This window comes from Marmota monax, unplaced genomic scaffold, assembly GCF_021218885.2.
Source record: "Marmota monax isolate L192 unplaced genomic scaffold, Marmota_monax_Labrador192_F-V1.1 WCK01_AAM20220418_F8-fsc00232, whole genome shotgun sequence".
NCBI lineage: Eukaryota > Metazoa > Chordata > Mammalia > Rodentia > Sciuridae > Marmota > Marmota monax.
In genome coordinates, this window is record NW_026695232.1 from 174,963 (window position 1) to 192,298 (window position 17,336).

A 17,336-nucleotide genomic window follows, 5' to 3' on the forward strand; every position below is an offset into this window, starting at 1 on the left:
CCATTATATATATATATATGTGTGTGTGTGTGTGTGTGTGTGTGTGTATATATATATATATATATATATATATATATACACACACATATATATTTTTTAAGGTACTCTTTTTCAAGTTGAGGAATTTACCATCTCTTTTTGCTGTCAAAACTGTCCCAGCTCCTGTATTAAATTATAAAGTCATATGTCATAATGATTAGAAAACATTTTAAATCAAACATCTTGAAGATGGAGACAAGTGCTGTGCAGGCACTCCTCAATTTACTATAGGACTACACCCCAAGAAACTCATGATAAGCTGAAAATACTATACCTACAATGGAGCAAAATTATCTAACACAAAGCCTATTCTATAATACAGTGTTGAATCAATAGTTGTATGAGGGGCTGGAGATGTGGCTCAAACAGTAGCGCGCTCGCCTGGCATGCATGCGGCCCGGGTTCGATCCTCAGCACCACATACAAACAAAGATGTTGTGTCCACCAAGAACTAAAAATTAAATATTAAAAAAAATAGTTGTATGAGAATACTTTTGCAACATTATAAGGTCAAAAATGGTTAAGTTTTACTGTCATAAGCTGAGGCTATTCATATTTTAATCACATAATATTTAATGTAATGTTTTACAAACTGTATTGGTAATCAGCCTTTTTAGTGTTGTACTGAAAATGTGACAGAAAGATCCATATTATTTATTATTCATCAAATCATCATAGTTCTTGTTATAAATGTTTAGTGAATGACATAATATACAGAAAGCAATTAGTAACAAACTGAAATGCATTCATTTGTCAAAAAAATATTGTTTAAAATATATCAACTGTACTAAAAACATTTTAGAAAATTTGGAAAACTTAATGAATTATTTGATGTGTGTAGTTGGAGATTAGTGGAATTAAAATTTTTTCACACTTATCAGTTCATAAATTTGCTAGATTTGTTTTCCTGATGAAATTAAATGCCCAGATAAAATATGTGAAGCCGTCAGTGACTTTCTAAATTAAAATCAATGGTGTTGTGGAAGAGCATGAGTACAGTCTTGATAGAATGGATGTTTTGACTGTAATATAAAAAGTACCAGAAAGAACATCACATCTGAAATCCATTCACTGAGTCAATTATGAGCAAGGTATGATATGAAATAAATACTTCATTGTTTGGGCCTATTTATGTATTTCAGCTATATTTTTCACTCATATCACCCAATAAAATTAAGCATTAGAGTCTAGAAAGATAGTACAATGAATCAGACATAACTTTCCTATGTTCATACATGAATAGAGAACCATTGTAACTCCACATCATGGACAACCACAAAAATGGGAAGTTATACTCTCTATATATATTATGTCAAAATACATTCTACTGTCATGTATAACTAAAAAGAACAAATAAAAAATTTAGAAAAGGAATAGGGCCTAAAACTAAAAATTGATTTGTCAAACAGGGCTTAACTCCTTTTAACATATTCTGTATGTGCAGATTTTAAAACCTACACATTTTCTCAGTGGAATGTGCATATAATTTGCAAAATGATACACATATTTTGAAACTTCATGCTCACTTTATTTCTGATATATACATGAAAATACAAAAGTTTGGAGACCACTAGTTAAGGCCTGGGATGTGTGTGTATCCTCACCTGTCTTTAATGATGTAAGGAAAAAATTCTCACTCTGCAACTGCAAACTTTAAGTGCATTTTAAAATTTATGAAGCACTCTAGTTTCTTTGGCAATGTTTGTGTTTATTAATATGATGAGAAGTAAATATTATTTTATCTCATTTTCTAAATGGGAAAGTTGAAGGGTTAAGTGATTTTCTCAAATATTTGAAAATTGGCAGAGGCAAGAGTCAAACTCAGATCTTTTTAATCAAAGCTGACTACAATAAATCAGTTCATTTAAAAAGGTTAATTAGCTTGGTTTATTTTATGTTTTTTTCCCCTATTTAAATTTAGAAGTCCAAAAGTAGATGTCAAAGGAATAGAAAATATTTGAGAAATATTAGTTTCTCTAATCTGCGAAGACTTCCTATGTGAAAAGAGAGAGTAAGCTCTGAATGGGAATCAGAGGGTATTACTTCAGGCCTATGGAATGGTAAACAGGTTAGTGTAGGTAAACAATCGCAATCCTAAAATGGGAGACTGATCAAATGAGAGTAAAGGAGGTAATTGAAATAGGTGATGAAAAGGTGAACCAAGGGTCTCAAAATTTAAGCAATCATATTAAATAGTGTCCCCCACCCCCTGGGGAACAGTTGCTGAAATAAAAATTCTAATACATCAGTTTTCTCCTTAAGGACTCTTTTGAAACCAGGACATGGCCATTATGTATCTGGTGAAATCTGTAGACAATACCTATTGGAGAAATTGTATTGAATTGTGACCCCAGAAAACAAAACAAGAACCCTTGCCTACCTCTTTGATAAGACAAGAAGCGTGCAGTGCAGTTTGCCTAGATTGTGCCTTCTGCAAGGTCGCTTTCTACCTCATCCATGGATTTCATAATGAGTAGAATAAACACATGACTTCTTTTCTACTGAGGGATGAATAAAGAAATCTGGTTAGCAAACCACTTGAACAAACAGCATTGTTATTTACATTCTGCCTAGTGATTCACAGGGTCATTAAGTTGCAAGGACAGAAGAAGCAACAACGGAAAACATACAGTACCTTCACATGAAAATGCTTAAAAATGTCTCAGGAATCCAATAAACATAGCCTAGGCTCTAAGATCATATATATGATAGACTAATTCCTGGATATAAGGGGGTCTGAATGTTTGTGACTAGTGCTGACTTTACACTTTTGGAAGTAAATTCATCTTCTTATTGGTGTCTCAAATTTTTGATTTCCCTATATTCCAATAAAGAATCAAAGTTCACGTTTCCAATCTGAATGCTTCATCAATTGAGTTATCAAAAAAATATCATAATGTGTATTCTTAAAAAAAAAACTTTTTCTTTAGGACTACATTTTTTCCTAATGAATATGGAAATTTTGGAAACAAATGTTATCATACAGTTCCAAAATTATATGCAATCTGAAATGGACAACTCTGTGTATAATATACATTCAATACCTACTGGTGTCTGCTCTAAGATTGTAGCTCATAGTTTTTTTGGAGGGCAGGTCACAGAGCATTTATGTATTGTTTTTCTACAGTTGAATGTCAGAAGTTCAACTTCATCACTTTTTTTTCTGCTAGGAAATCAGAATAGGAGACTTTTTCTCAGAATATCTCAAAAATAAGATATTGTTGTTTCCGTATGTCAAGACAAATTAGAAGTGTATACATGGAGATACACAATGAAACTTAAGGTTAAAGCTTCTACAAGGACTTCTTATTTTAGTACAAAAAGCATCATCCGTAAGAGAGTGATTACTCATAACAACTATTCCCTGTGATGTGTTTGAAGTTGTGCATGGTGGAAAATTATATTACTGAACCACAAGTCCTTATTCTGTTTCCCCTATTAACAGCACAGCTAGTAGCCTTCAGATCTCTACATTCTCCCAACCATCTTTTGAGATGTCTTTCATCCTACTACAAAGAACAGATAAAGCAAGAGAAGAAACATTTTCCACGGGCTTTAATTGGAAAAGCTCTAGATTTCAAGAAGGAAGTGAGGAGGGCTCTTTTCAACTGAATCCACTTTTTGTTTGTTTCCAAGATAACTCTTCTTCACCAGCCCTCCCCAAAGCTGGCTCTACAACTAGAAATTTTCAATACTTTGATGGTATAATGTAGTTTTACACCAACACTAGTATCTTCCTTTAAACAAAGACTTTTGTACTTGTTCTGTTGCATTTAAAAGAATACAGATTGTCTAATATATTTTTATTATGAATATGAGTTGTTTTGTCTCAGAAATACTGAAAACTCCTTGCTTTTCTTCCCTCTGGTACTCCATGATTTCCTCCCACCTAGAGTTCTCTGAGAGAACTTCTCTGAATCTGTTCTCATAGGGAATATCCTCAAACTTTTGGTATTTCCTGAGCCCCAATCCTCAAATAGCCACAGTGTCTTATTCATTGTTAAGTGATAGCTAATTAATTTGGTAAAAATAATTGCTATTCACGGTGACATTCAGCAGTGCGTTCAAGTGTGACCTTCTGCAAAACAAACATGATTTTTATTGTGGGATATTGAACAAAATTGAATTAATAGAATCTAATGGGGACAGTTAGAAGCACTAGAAAAGATGAGAACTGTTTTTTGTTTGTTTGTTTGTTTAATATTTCTCATAGAAAATCACTGAGTTAATGAAATCAGCCATTTACCACAGTACTGGTATATTCACAATCTCCTATAAAATAAAATTTCTCTTGCAGAAAATATCTCAATATAACATTTAATCTACTCACCAGTAGCTCCAAAATCAGGATATAGTAGAATTGTGAATAATCATTTATTATAAATTTGTATTCAGGAAGGAGAAAAGGTTTTCCAAGATGAAGAGACACGTGGCAAAGAATTAATTAACGTAGCGAGAGTCTGACATATTGAGACAAAAGAGTTGTTGAGTATTGAGTATTGAGTTATTGGGTTGTATCAAAACTGGTTAGTGACTGAAGAGTAATCTAGTAGACAGATGTTATTTACATCTGAACTGCACAAAAATCTACAATTGACATTCCCGTTCACCTAGTCTGAGCCCTTTAATCAAGACTCTTAACAGTCTTATAGTCACAAGTAATCTATAACAACTTTTTATGGTTACATTAAAAAGGTTGGTCTCATTATATTTGACCTGATTATTTACTTAGGTGCAGCAAGAGTGTTAAGCATGGTATCCTCTTTGTGTTTACTCTGTAACTCTTAAGGCCAGAGAATTAATTTTACTCTGGAAAATTTCCTAAGAGTTTTAGGTTGCTTCTTCAACAGCCATTATTATTTGCTCTTCTATCTCAAGGTCACAAAACCCAGCATAAGACATTCTTTCCTATTAGCCTTCACCTACAGTATCTGCATGGTTTCATGAATTTCTTTCTTCTTCAGATTCACAAAATTACCTGTGGTTCCTAACTTGTTGGAAAGTATCCCCAGTGGCATCTCTAAAATGAGGACCATGTAAGTCAGTTACAAAGCACTTTTTCTTAGATATTCTACAGGTTCTATGTGTAAAATTAACTTCTTTTTATTTAAAATGGGGTTCACATATCTTGTTAAATGTGAATCACTTTCAAATATAATTCTCCAGCTATGACCTCATTTGCACACTTGCTTCATCCTATTATATATTGGTTAAAAGAAAACAGATTCTCTTATCATTTATGCAAATAACATGTTGCATGGAAATTAAGGCAACTGAATAAAAGCATTTGTTCCTAAAATCTGGAGGAAAAGGCTCAAGGATAATTGGATATCATTAAAATTATTTCATTTATTTTATAAAAGCAAAATCTAGTAATGTAAGGTTAAAAGCACCCAACAACTCAGTACTCAATTAAGAAGAAAGGAATAAGGTTTATTCAGTTATGCATGGTAATAAGTCATTGAAAATAAAACAGCACTATTTTGAGCAAATAACCTCAGCATTAGTTCATTCAGTTCTGTTTAATTAATTATGTTAAGCTCAATCAGGGGTCAGAAGTCTGCCATCATTAAGCATGTCGGCTTCAGAACAAGATGAGCCCTAGAATCCTAACACAATCCACTAGGACAATCAGAAGGCTGTTTAAATGATGTCAGCTTTGAGACAGGCATTCAAGAACCATTCTTCCATGAACAAATAGCTGCTATAGTTATTTTCATGAGGTTCTGAGATTGTGCATCTTTGTTAAAAACAAAAAGCCCAGCCTATCACTAAGGGCGGGTCCTTCTTGCAAGCATCAGAGGGAAGCAGAATTTTTTTGAGAATGAGACTGAATATACATATATATTTTGAATGATTTCAGGGCCTAATCTTGGAAAGAATTACCAAATGAGATTTGGCTATTTAATTAAAATAGGATCAATACTGGTTATTTAATCAAAGTGTCATAACATATTTAAAAATAAAACACAAGACATTTTATTTCATTGTAAGGAATGGTGGCTCTTCATACTGAGGAAACTTTAAAAAAATAATCCAAACATTTAAAAGTCAACACAAAGTAAAGAATATAATTCTCAGGAGATATGACACTTTGTCACCTGTACAGAGTATACAGAGGTAAACAATAATAATTCAGTACCTTTTAAGATTTTCAAACTAATTTTTCATTTTAATGAATAACTTAATTTAAATTAATCATCATTTTAAAGAGAAAAGGAAATTCTGTTTTTGTATAAATATTTGGTATTAAAGATTCCAGGAGACGTTTTTTCACATTATTAAAGAATACAGTTTTTAAGATTAAGTCAATCAAACTGAGAAAATGTCAAAACTTTAACACATTTCCTAGTTTCTCTTTTGATTTAGATATTATAAGGGAAAACAAAGTCAATTCCCTTCCTTCATACTCTTTAAAACTTGAAATGCTCAAACTTCATCCAACAAAATGATCTTACATATTCTAGAACAAACTGATAACTTTGTTGAAGACCAACCTGTTTGCTGAAAATCAACCACATGCAATGACCTGAAAACATCTTCTCAGGTTATAATGTTCTGTCAGTATTACTCTAAATCTCAAATACCCACATTAATGATCATTTTAATATCAGTGACTGATATTTCACAGACAAAAAAAACTAAGAGGAAAGTATGCAAAACTTTAATACACAAGCATATTAGTATCCAGAAGAGCTGATAATTTTCTAGCAGAAAATGTAAAGCAACCTTTATATACATTCTTAAAATGATAAAAACTGAATACATTTGTTAACATGTATAATATTGTGTATAATAAAAGAGGAAAACATAAAACTTATTTTGCTTAATAATCCAAAGCTTTTATAATCATAAAATTTTAAGATATCTAAAGGGAAAAATCATGTACAAATCTTTATAACCTATATATTTTGTGAAATAAAGGCACTAGGAATAAGATTTGATGGCTTTCATTGCCTCTTCCAACTCTTATGTTCTTTAAGTCTTGGAATTTACTAGAGCAAATGCCAGTATAGTGCCTATTGAAGAAGAGAATTTGTATTCTATTGTTGATACTTTAGAAAATGTCAGGTGGTAACAATGGCATAAAAGTAAGCTTAGCAAGAGGCTTTCTATAGTTAAATATAAACACTGATTAAAAAGTTGATGATTAAATTTACAAATGAGCATGTCATAAGGAACATATGGGCAGAATTTTGGTGTGCAATCACTCCAAAAAATTACCATTCCATTAAGCTATACTTCATTTATATCAATGTATATTCTTAAACTATTTTCCTTTTTAGAAACAATGCTGTTAAATCTGTGCTGAACTAAGGAAAAATAACCTCAGTTAAAATACTTTATATTGAGAGGAGTAGCATGTAAAGTCATCCTAAGCAAAGGTTAAATTCTGTCCAACTAAAAATATTTTCTTATATCTTCTCAATCATACTTAGTCTGAAAGTAGTTTAGACATAAAGAATTAAGGGAGAAGAACACATAAAAGCTTTTCCGTTAGTTCTAATTTAATTTAATGCTCCTGTTGCTACAAAAAACGTTAGAAATGGAATTCGGGTTTATTGCAGCAGAAATATTATTCAAACATGCACTTAATAAGCAACTATCTGTACCTACAGATATATACACTTTATGCCTAAACTCATCTATTCTTCTACAAATGCTAAATCACTACAAGGAAATGAATGAATTAATGTAATCTTTTTTATATTCTCTAAATCTTTTTTATATGAGAAGATATTTCTAAGACTTTTCCCTTACTCATTGTTATAGTCACTGATTTTCCCCTAAAGCTTTTGGTATTTCTCACTCTGTTATACTACTGACAGGAAACAGCTGAGTCCAGAAGCTTGTGGTTTAGGAGGGAGAAGATTCTTACTCTCATTGCTTCTCTTTGAATCTTGGTAGGATGTCTATAACCTTCTAGTAATTAATTTCTTAGTTTTTTTTTCCTTTTTTTGAAAATTTTCAACTGAGTTTCTCCAAGGGACAAGATATAATTACTTCCCATTTTCCTGATTGTTTTCTCCATATTTCTATTTTCTTAGTATTCACTATATTCACATCACAATTTGGCGTTATTGGCCCTTTTTGAGAAATTGGTTTCTCTTTTTTGGTCACTTTTGCAAAATGAAAATTGCATAGTAAACACAATCCTATGGTCCCTACAGCTTCTTTGAAAGCAAAATGAAGGATCAATATACAAATGTGACAAAACTAATCAGGGAAAGGAAGAATCTAAACATGCAGAATTTAGAATGAGAGCAAGATACCAACAATCAGAAATGAAAAGCAGTAAGAAAGAGTCATACATAGAGTTAGGTCCCAAATGGTCCAAGTAAGGTGTGTTTTAGTTAATTTTGAGTGTTGTACAGGTCAAAAAGAAGAAGATAAGGAAAAACAGATCTCTGTGGAGACCACCACAGCTTCAGATGGAAAGAGAGGTGTCTCTCACTGCCAAATCACCTACTCATGGATAAGGTACATTCTCAAAGGGAATGCTGATTTTTTTTGTTTATTTTCAGATGTTCTTTTGTGATGTATGCAGAACCTAGATCATTAATAAGGTTTTGACTTGACACTCCTTTTATGCTATTACCAATGAGCCCTAAGGTCAGATATGGTAAGATTTCCTGAGAATAACATGTAAGCCAAGGAGCACACAGGGTCCCCTGCTTCCATGGTCCTTCTATGGGGAAGCATGATTTTATTCTTTTGTTTGGATGGTGATGTAGAGAACTCAAGTTGAAGTTACTTATCTCTTTAATAAAATTTTAAGATGAAAAATTTTAAAAATAAGAAAAAATACTTATCTCTACCCTATTTAAGATATTTACAAGTCAGGCTAAGAGTGGATGGAGACATCCAATTGTCTAGGTAACCTAGATAATTCTGGCTTAACATGTAATACAGAAAAATTGTGGTAGCTCAAGCTAGAGCATTTGTGTAGCAGCCTGTCCAACAGCAAGGGTCTCACTGTATTTCTTTGAACTGGTCTGGTTCAGCCAAACTACTGTGCCAGGCATCTGGGAAAGAAGGAGGCATCTGCTCATTAGAGTTCAGTGTGTATGTCTCTCCCCAGTTACCAATAAATCCAAGTACAGGAAATATTTCTAAATGGTAATATACGGTTCTACACTTGAAAATGACAAAAGATTAATTTTATAGGAAAAATACAGAATTCTAATCAAGAAGTTACTTTGAGCACAACTTTTTTGAGGGCAATTTTTCATACTCAATTGCTCTGGCCCTTTGTCAAAAGTCAATTGATCATATTATGTAGATTATTTCTGTACTCTATTCTGCGCCATTGATCTATGTCTGTTGCATTGGGAGTAGTTTTGAGGTTAATTTAAGGGAAAATGGACAGAAAAAAGATATTTGTTTGGTTATAAAAATTCAGAAAACATTTTATATTTCAATGAATATTGAAGAATGAGTAAAACTCGTTGAAGACCACCTAAGTTTTAACAAACTCATCATTATTTTTTATGTTATATAGAATGCCACTGAGTTTAAACTCAGGTTAAAACTTATAGTCACGCATTCCAGCCAAATATATAAAGAAAATATGTACCATAGTTCATTTTAATTTCTAGAGAAGAAAGTTTAATATATAAAAGTGTATCTTTCAAAAGACGAGACACATATAGTTATAATTTTCAAAAAGTAAGTAATCTGGTCTTATTTTCAACTATGCTTTTTCTAAAATAAACTAACTTTAAATCATGCTTTACATTTTATATTAGATCTAACAGGTTCATAACCTAAAAGTTAAAATTAACTATAAAATACCTAGATGAAAAACCAGGAAAATATCACTGAGATCTTGGATAGGGTGACTCTACCTTAAGTATACATCTAGATATATGGCTGTAGGGGAAAATAAGATAAACTGGGGCTTTATCAAAACTGATAATTTCTCTTTAAAACTATACTCTCATGAAAATGAAAAAAGAAAAAGTCACTACTAGGAGAAAATACTTGCAAAATATATATGCATTCCTCAATATTCTCTTATCTAGAATACATAAAGAATACATCCAATAAGATGATAAGAAACCAATTTCTAAAATGGGCAAAAGATTTGGATACCCACCTAAGAAGTTATATGAACATCAATTATTCATATAAATGGTATTCAACATCATTGTACTTTTAGGAAAATGCAAGTTTAAATTGAAATGAGATACCATTAAAATAGCCAAAATAAACAAACATCAGACAAAAATAAGGTGGACATACCAAGTTTTAGTAAGAATATTCAACAACTGCTAATGAGTATATAAATTGATACAACCACTCCAGAAAGATTTGACAGCTTTTTAAAAGTTCAATGTATACTTACTATATAATCCAGCCATTGAACCCTGGGATATATATTGTAAATAAAGGTAAGGATATATACATAGAGAGACTTATACACAAATGTTCCTAAAATGCTTTGTATACAATAGTCCAAAACTGAAAACAGTTTCAAATGTCTATCACAGATGAATAGATATAAAATGGCAGCATGTCAATTTATTGAAAACATTCAGTAATTAAAAAGAATTGATTAAAGAATTAAAAGAAATTATTGTGTGTGATAAACACAACAATAGAGACAGATCTCAAATTAATTATGCCAAATCAAAATGTCAGATAAAACAAGAGTACATATTTGAAGTCTATTTGCAAAAAATTCTTTAAAATGCAAAGTGATCCCAGTGAGTAATAGATCAGTGGTTGCCTGGGGACACAGGCTGCTGATGAGTCAGAGAAGAGAGAAATTATGAATGAGCCTGAAGAAACCTCTGTGGGTGATGGACACATTCATTATGTTGATCGGGGATGGTTTTCCAGGTATATTCATATGCCAACCTCCACCAAATTGTGCATTTTAAATATATATGCTTTAGAACAATGTGATCTCAGCAGAGTAGAAGAAAAAGACACTGCCAAAACTTTGCTTGTTACAGTAGTTTTTGGATCCCTTATTGCTTTTCTTTTAGCAATTTGCTTTATAATTTCCTGCATTTCCTACACGGCAGGATAGTTGATAAGTTTTTCCCCATTTGTTATTGTGGTAAAATACATATAATATAAGTTTACCATCTTGATAATTTTGCATTCACAGTTCAGTGGCATTAAACACATTCTCAGTGTTGTGAAACCCTCATCAGATCCATCTGCATAACTCTTTTCTTCTTGTGTAACTGAAACTTGTCTTCATTGAACAACCCTTTCTTCTCTATACCCCCTGGCTACCACCATTCTACTCTCTTTCTCTATGATTCTGACTATTATATACCTTATGTAATAAGGTATATAGTTAGTTTGATATTTAGTTTTAGTTTGATATAGTCACATTTGTCAACATATATAAGGTATATAATACATAATTATATATATTATGTATTTTGTACATAATATATCACATAATAATCATTTGTTTGTGACTAGAATTTCCTTCCTTTTTAAGGCTAAATGATGGTCTATTTTATGCATATGCAAAATGCTTATTGTAGTTTTGATTTTAATTTCCCCAATGATATATCATATTGAACTTTTATCACATATTTATTGACCATTTTTATTTCTTCTCTTGAGAAGTACTTATTCAGATCATTCGTCTATTTTTTAATCAAATTATTTGTTTCCTGGTCAAGGTTTTTGTTCTTTTTATATTCTGGATGTTAACCCTCTGTCAAGTGAATAGTTGGTAAATATTTTCTCTCAGACTGTAAGCTTGCATATTTACTCATTTGATTATTTCCCTTGCTATGCTTTTTAGTTTGATGTTTGGTTTTAGTTTGATGTAATTACATTTGTCGATATTTGCTTTTGTTTCCTGTATTTTGGGGGTCAAGAAAATCATTGCTTATACTAATGTGTTCAAGTGTTTCTTCTATGTTTTATTCTAGTTGTTTCAGAGATTCAGGTATTGCATTTAAGTCTTGGATCTATTTTGAGATGATATTTGTACAGTGTGAGAGGTAGAGGTCAAGTTTCAGTCTTATGCATGTGTATATCTAGTTTTATCAGCACCGTTTGTTGAAAAGCCCGTCCTTTCTACAGTGTATGTTTTCGGCACCTTTGTCAAGAGTCAGTTGGCTGTGGCTGTGTGGTTTACTTCTCATGTCTTCTATTCTGTCCCCTTAGTCTGTGTGTCTGTTATTATGTCAGGGTCATGTTGTTTGGGTAACTATGGCTCTGCAATATACACTGAAATCAGGTTATGATGCCTCTAGCTTTGTTCTTTTGGTTCCAGATTGCTTTGGCTGTTTGGGGGGGGGGCAGTCTTTCATGCTCCTTTATGATTTTTAATATTGTTTTAATATTGTTTCTTGTAGTGTTCTTGTAGTGTTATTTGAAGAGTCATTGGCATTTTGATGGAAATAAAATGGTTTCAGAATACATGAAGCAAATTCTGCTGAATTGAAAGGAAAAATGGATAAATCCACAATCATTTTTCTTGAATTTAATTTCTCTTTTTGAGTAGTTGATAGGACAACTAAAATGGCACACCCCCCCAAAAAAATGAATCCTTGAAGACCACTATCAGCTAACTTGAACCAATTCAGATGTGTAGGACAAACATACCAAGTGACTGCAAAATGCTCATTGTTTTCAAGTATATGTAGATGGTTTACCAAAGGTATGTACCACAAAATAAATCTCAATAAATTTAAAAGGACCGTGATTTTTTTTAGTTTGTTCCCTGAACATGGCATAATTAAATTAGAGTTGAATGATGAGGAGGTATTTAGAAAATTCTAAGATTTATGACATTTATTCACATAATTCTAAATAACCCATGATTCCAGGAAGGCATCAGAAGAGAAACTAGAAAACATTTCAATCTGAATGACAATGAAAGTACAAGGTAAGCATGTCTGGTTATTGCCACCACATAGCAAACTATCTCAAAACTATAGAACATCAAATAACCATTTTATTATGCTCATGGAATCTGTGTTTCAGAGCTTGAGGGGATGACATGTCTCCTCCCCAATATCAGGTCTTCTGCTGGGAGGACTGGAGCAGCTAGGGCAACTCAGCCACTGGGATTAGAACGGTCAGGTGGCATCTTTGTTAACATGTTTGGCACCTGGCTCAGCTCACTGGGGCTGTGTGGCCTCTCCTCATAGCCTGAGATTCCTCACAACATGGAAGCTTCAAAGTAGCCAAACTTTTTTCATGACCTCTCAGGGATACAGAAGCTTGTGTAAATATTGGTAAAAATTGACAATGAAATTCATTGCTAAGAGGAGGAGGAACATGAACAACACTGTACAAAACGATATGGATACATTTCAGAAATATTATATTAAATGAAAGAAGCCAAAGGCAAAAGAATGCATATACATGATTCTATGTACATGCATAGGCAAAAACCCATTAGGTAATAGAAAATGGAACAGCAGTACCCTAGACTTTCCCTCAAAAAGGACACATGAGAACTTTTAATGCTACTAAATAAAAATTATTGTGAGTATGATAGTAATATTGTATTTATATAATCAAATATTTTATGGTAGAGACACATGCAGCAAATGTCATGATATCTCTAATTTATTCTCAGCAAAATTTCAAGTATCTTGGGGGGATAAATAGAACAAGACAGAACAAACACAACACAGTGTTAACAATTAGCCAATCTTGCTGAAGTATGAGTGGGGTTTTTTTTTGTTCCAAAATTAATACAGCATTTGTATAGATTTAAAAATTTTCGAAGAGTGAATATGATTAAAGTACAATAAGAAAATTCTGATGAACTTTGAAACAATTATTTTTAAATTTGTTAATTAAAAAACACATTATGGGCAACTCTTATATCAGAGTATTTCAATGGTTTCGGTATCACTGTTGTTTTCATTATTGTATTATGAAATCTACTCGATCTTCATGAGAATTTGCATTGTATCAATTTAAAAATAAATGAGAAAAATAAAATAGCGTATAGTTTCAAAATTTTAATCTAAATTATAAGAAATATAAAATTAAACTAATGTGTAAAATTATAAAAATTGTGTTTAGACAGCTATAAATAAACTTAGCAAGACTATTTGTCATAGAATATATTTCACAGGACGAAGATATTATTTGACAAAATAGAAGACCCAGACATTGCATTGAGCTAAATGATACAAGTATATGATGCTTTCCTCCAACTAGTTTAGGTTAAGGAATCCAGGCTGGATTAATAATTCACAAAACAAATGTAGTATATGACAGTTTTCTTTTATTATCTAAAAAGGCCTATATTTACAATGATGTGGCTAATTCTCCATAAAGGGTATTGTAAGAACATCCTGAATTTAGCTTAAACATAATTCAGGAAAGCTTAAGGAACTGTAGCCCTCTGTTACCTCTTGCAAGAACCATCTCCACTCTTTTCAGAAAAGCCACATGAGGAAAGAATCCAATGTTTCAGATGCTGCTTCTCCTACTTCTGGTAGCCAAGTTTTATAAGTGTATAGTTGTGAGAAATGGTAACTAAGGCATTATAAATGAAGCTTAAAATTCAGCTTCATAGAAGGAATTACAATTTAATTTGTAGCTCATTCCATCATTAAATTTTCTAGGAGGTGATAAAAAAAAATTTCCGTATTGAATTTTTTTCTGATCCCTAGTAGCAATGGAATATTGGTAAAATGGATATTCCAAAGATGGTCTCAGAAAATTTTACATGATCTTTTTTCTTATTTTTTTAATAATAAGTAAAAATTGTGTTTAGATGGCTATAAATAAACTTAGAGGGATACTCAGTGGGATAACAAAAGTATAGTGTTCCATGTTTTCTTCTGCCCTTTCCTTTGGGAAGCAGATATCATGCTTTAAAAGACAGCAAGGGAGAAAAAAAAATAAGGAGATTTTTAAGAGAAGAAGAAATAGAACAAAGATGTAATATATGCATAGAATTAAGTTTGAGAAATATTCCATGCACAAGATAAATTGAAGAAATAAAACGTAAAACAAATTGAATTCATTGCATGAATTTGCTCCCAGTAAATTGGCAGCATTACAAAAAAAGCCAAAAAAAAAAAAAAAAAAGCATTTTTGAGATAATGGTTGAGTTTAAAGCCAAAACACAGAAAATACTGGCAATTTTGTTACATTTATGTACATTCAACATTAATGTACATTCAACAAAAAATAATTACATTTCTACCACACTTTTCTATGTTATACATCAAATTGAGAGATTGAGAAATTGAAGATTTTGTGTTTTTTTTTAAATTTTGTTTTCTTCTTGCTAGTGTCAAATAATTGATCACACAAAGAAAAACAGAATAAAATGTTTTGGAGATATCAAAAGAACACCAATATTTCATTTTCTCCATGCTTAAGGAAGGGGATCTAAATTCAGAATTATCTTTAAAATTTTATAATCCTCCTTCAATCTGCCTAGGCAGGGTAGAGAATGAAGAAGGTGAACAAGGACTTGTGACATTTTGAGAGGGAGAAATAGTATTCGCACAAGAGCAAAGGAAGCAATTCTGAATTACAGAGCTGAGACAAATTATTATGCCCAAAGTCTCTGATTGGTATCTTTAAGGATATATATGTATTGTTTTGACCTTCATGAAAAGGTTTTCCCTGTTGTTATTCAATGTAATTAGAAAATCCCATGACATGAAGAAAAAAATTAAATATTACATTTAAAGCATATGAAGTTATCAGTGCCACCTCTGGTTCATTCTGTATCAATAAATCTGAAATATCATATCTACAACATTGTGTCTTTTAAGCAGAAGCCATCTTAACTATTTTGATTAAAGAGGGATATTACTAACTCAAGATTAATTAAGAGATGATTGATTAAGAGATCATGTGTATATTAAAAATACAAATTATAATCCACCTAATCATTTCAAAGTTAAATTTATGAAGAAAATTTAAGCAGTATTCATTTTTAAATGCTCCATAATAATTCTCATAAATGTCTAGCTTATTTACATTATTAGGTGAATTCTATCATGACTCCTAAAAGCAATAGGTACATACTCAAAAATAGTCATAACCACTCAACATTTTCACATAAGAACCATCATGAAAATTTCAAGTCACAAAATTTATTTGGATAAAATACACACTTATGTCTCATGTAGAAAACAAGAAAATGATGAAAGTGGTATATGGCCTATCTCTTCAAATAAAAGAGAATATTTTTTCTGACTCATTAAAAAAGGAAAGTACATACCCAAAAATGTATTGTCTAGAATTTAAGCTCCTAATGATATTATAACACTCTTTCTCAGTGTTCCTCTTGGTTTAAACACTACTCAATATTCTCAGGTTTACATCTCAGGCAATTGTCAATATACTGCAAATGCATAAGTTTTAACATTCTAAATTAAGGTTTGATACACTGCCACCTGGTGATAATTTGAAGCAAGTTCAAGTCTTTTGGGAAATGTATGCATGTGGAGCTGAAAGCCCAAGACCACTGTTACTTGAATGTTGGTCAAGAGGTTATTTATTTTTTATACTCATTTATCTTGATGGAAAGCAAGCTGGTTTTTGTAGGAGAGAGTAATATACAGTATTTTGGATATCTTTTCCACTTACGTTGTGATGACCTTGGGAATGTTATGTGACATCTTTAACTAAACCTCTGTAAAGAGAGAAAATACATGATTATCTCAAAGAGTTGTTTTACAAAACGAATATATTAAGGATGCATTGCTGATAAGAGCACATGGTTTGTCATAAGCCCTATTAGTAATCTTAATTATTTTGCAATGCCATTTTGTAAGTGATTTCATGACCAAAGTCAAATATATTTTCTCTAAAATACAGTGAAGATGTTTTTGCTTCTTTAGCAAAAAAAGAAAAAGTAGATAGCTTCTAGTTCCAGAAATGACATTTATATTTACTGTTTCAAAATATTAAAAAAATGCCTGAAAATTCTACGTTTAGATAATATGCCTACCATTTAACAATTTTGTAGTGCAATAAAAATGTACTCTGGAGTCAAATTCCTATGCATATTTTCCACTAGACAGCTGTGATATGGTCTTTTTAATTTTTTAATACACAAACTGTACATCTACTATGTTCCATACTAGTACATAGTAGATGTTCAGTAAATATTTGTAATATTTGAGTAGCATATTGAAACATACTGTAGTGAGTTCAAAGAACATCAAGTCCATCTTAAAATTCAGTAACTGGAATTTTCATTATTAAATAAATGAAACAAATATAAATTAGTAAAGGATTCAGCCATGAATACAGCTAAGTAGAGTACAAGTCGGAAATACATGAAAACTGCAAGATTTATAAACAAAGAAATGATTTTGATCAGA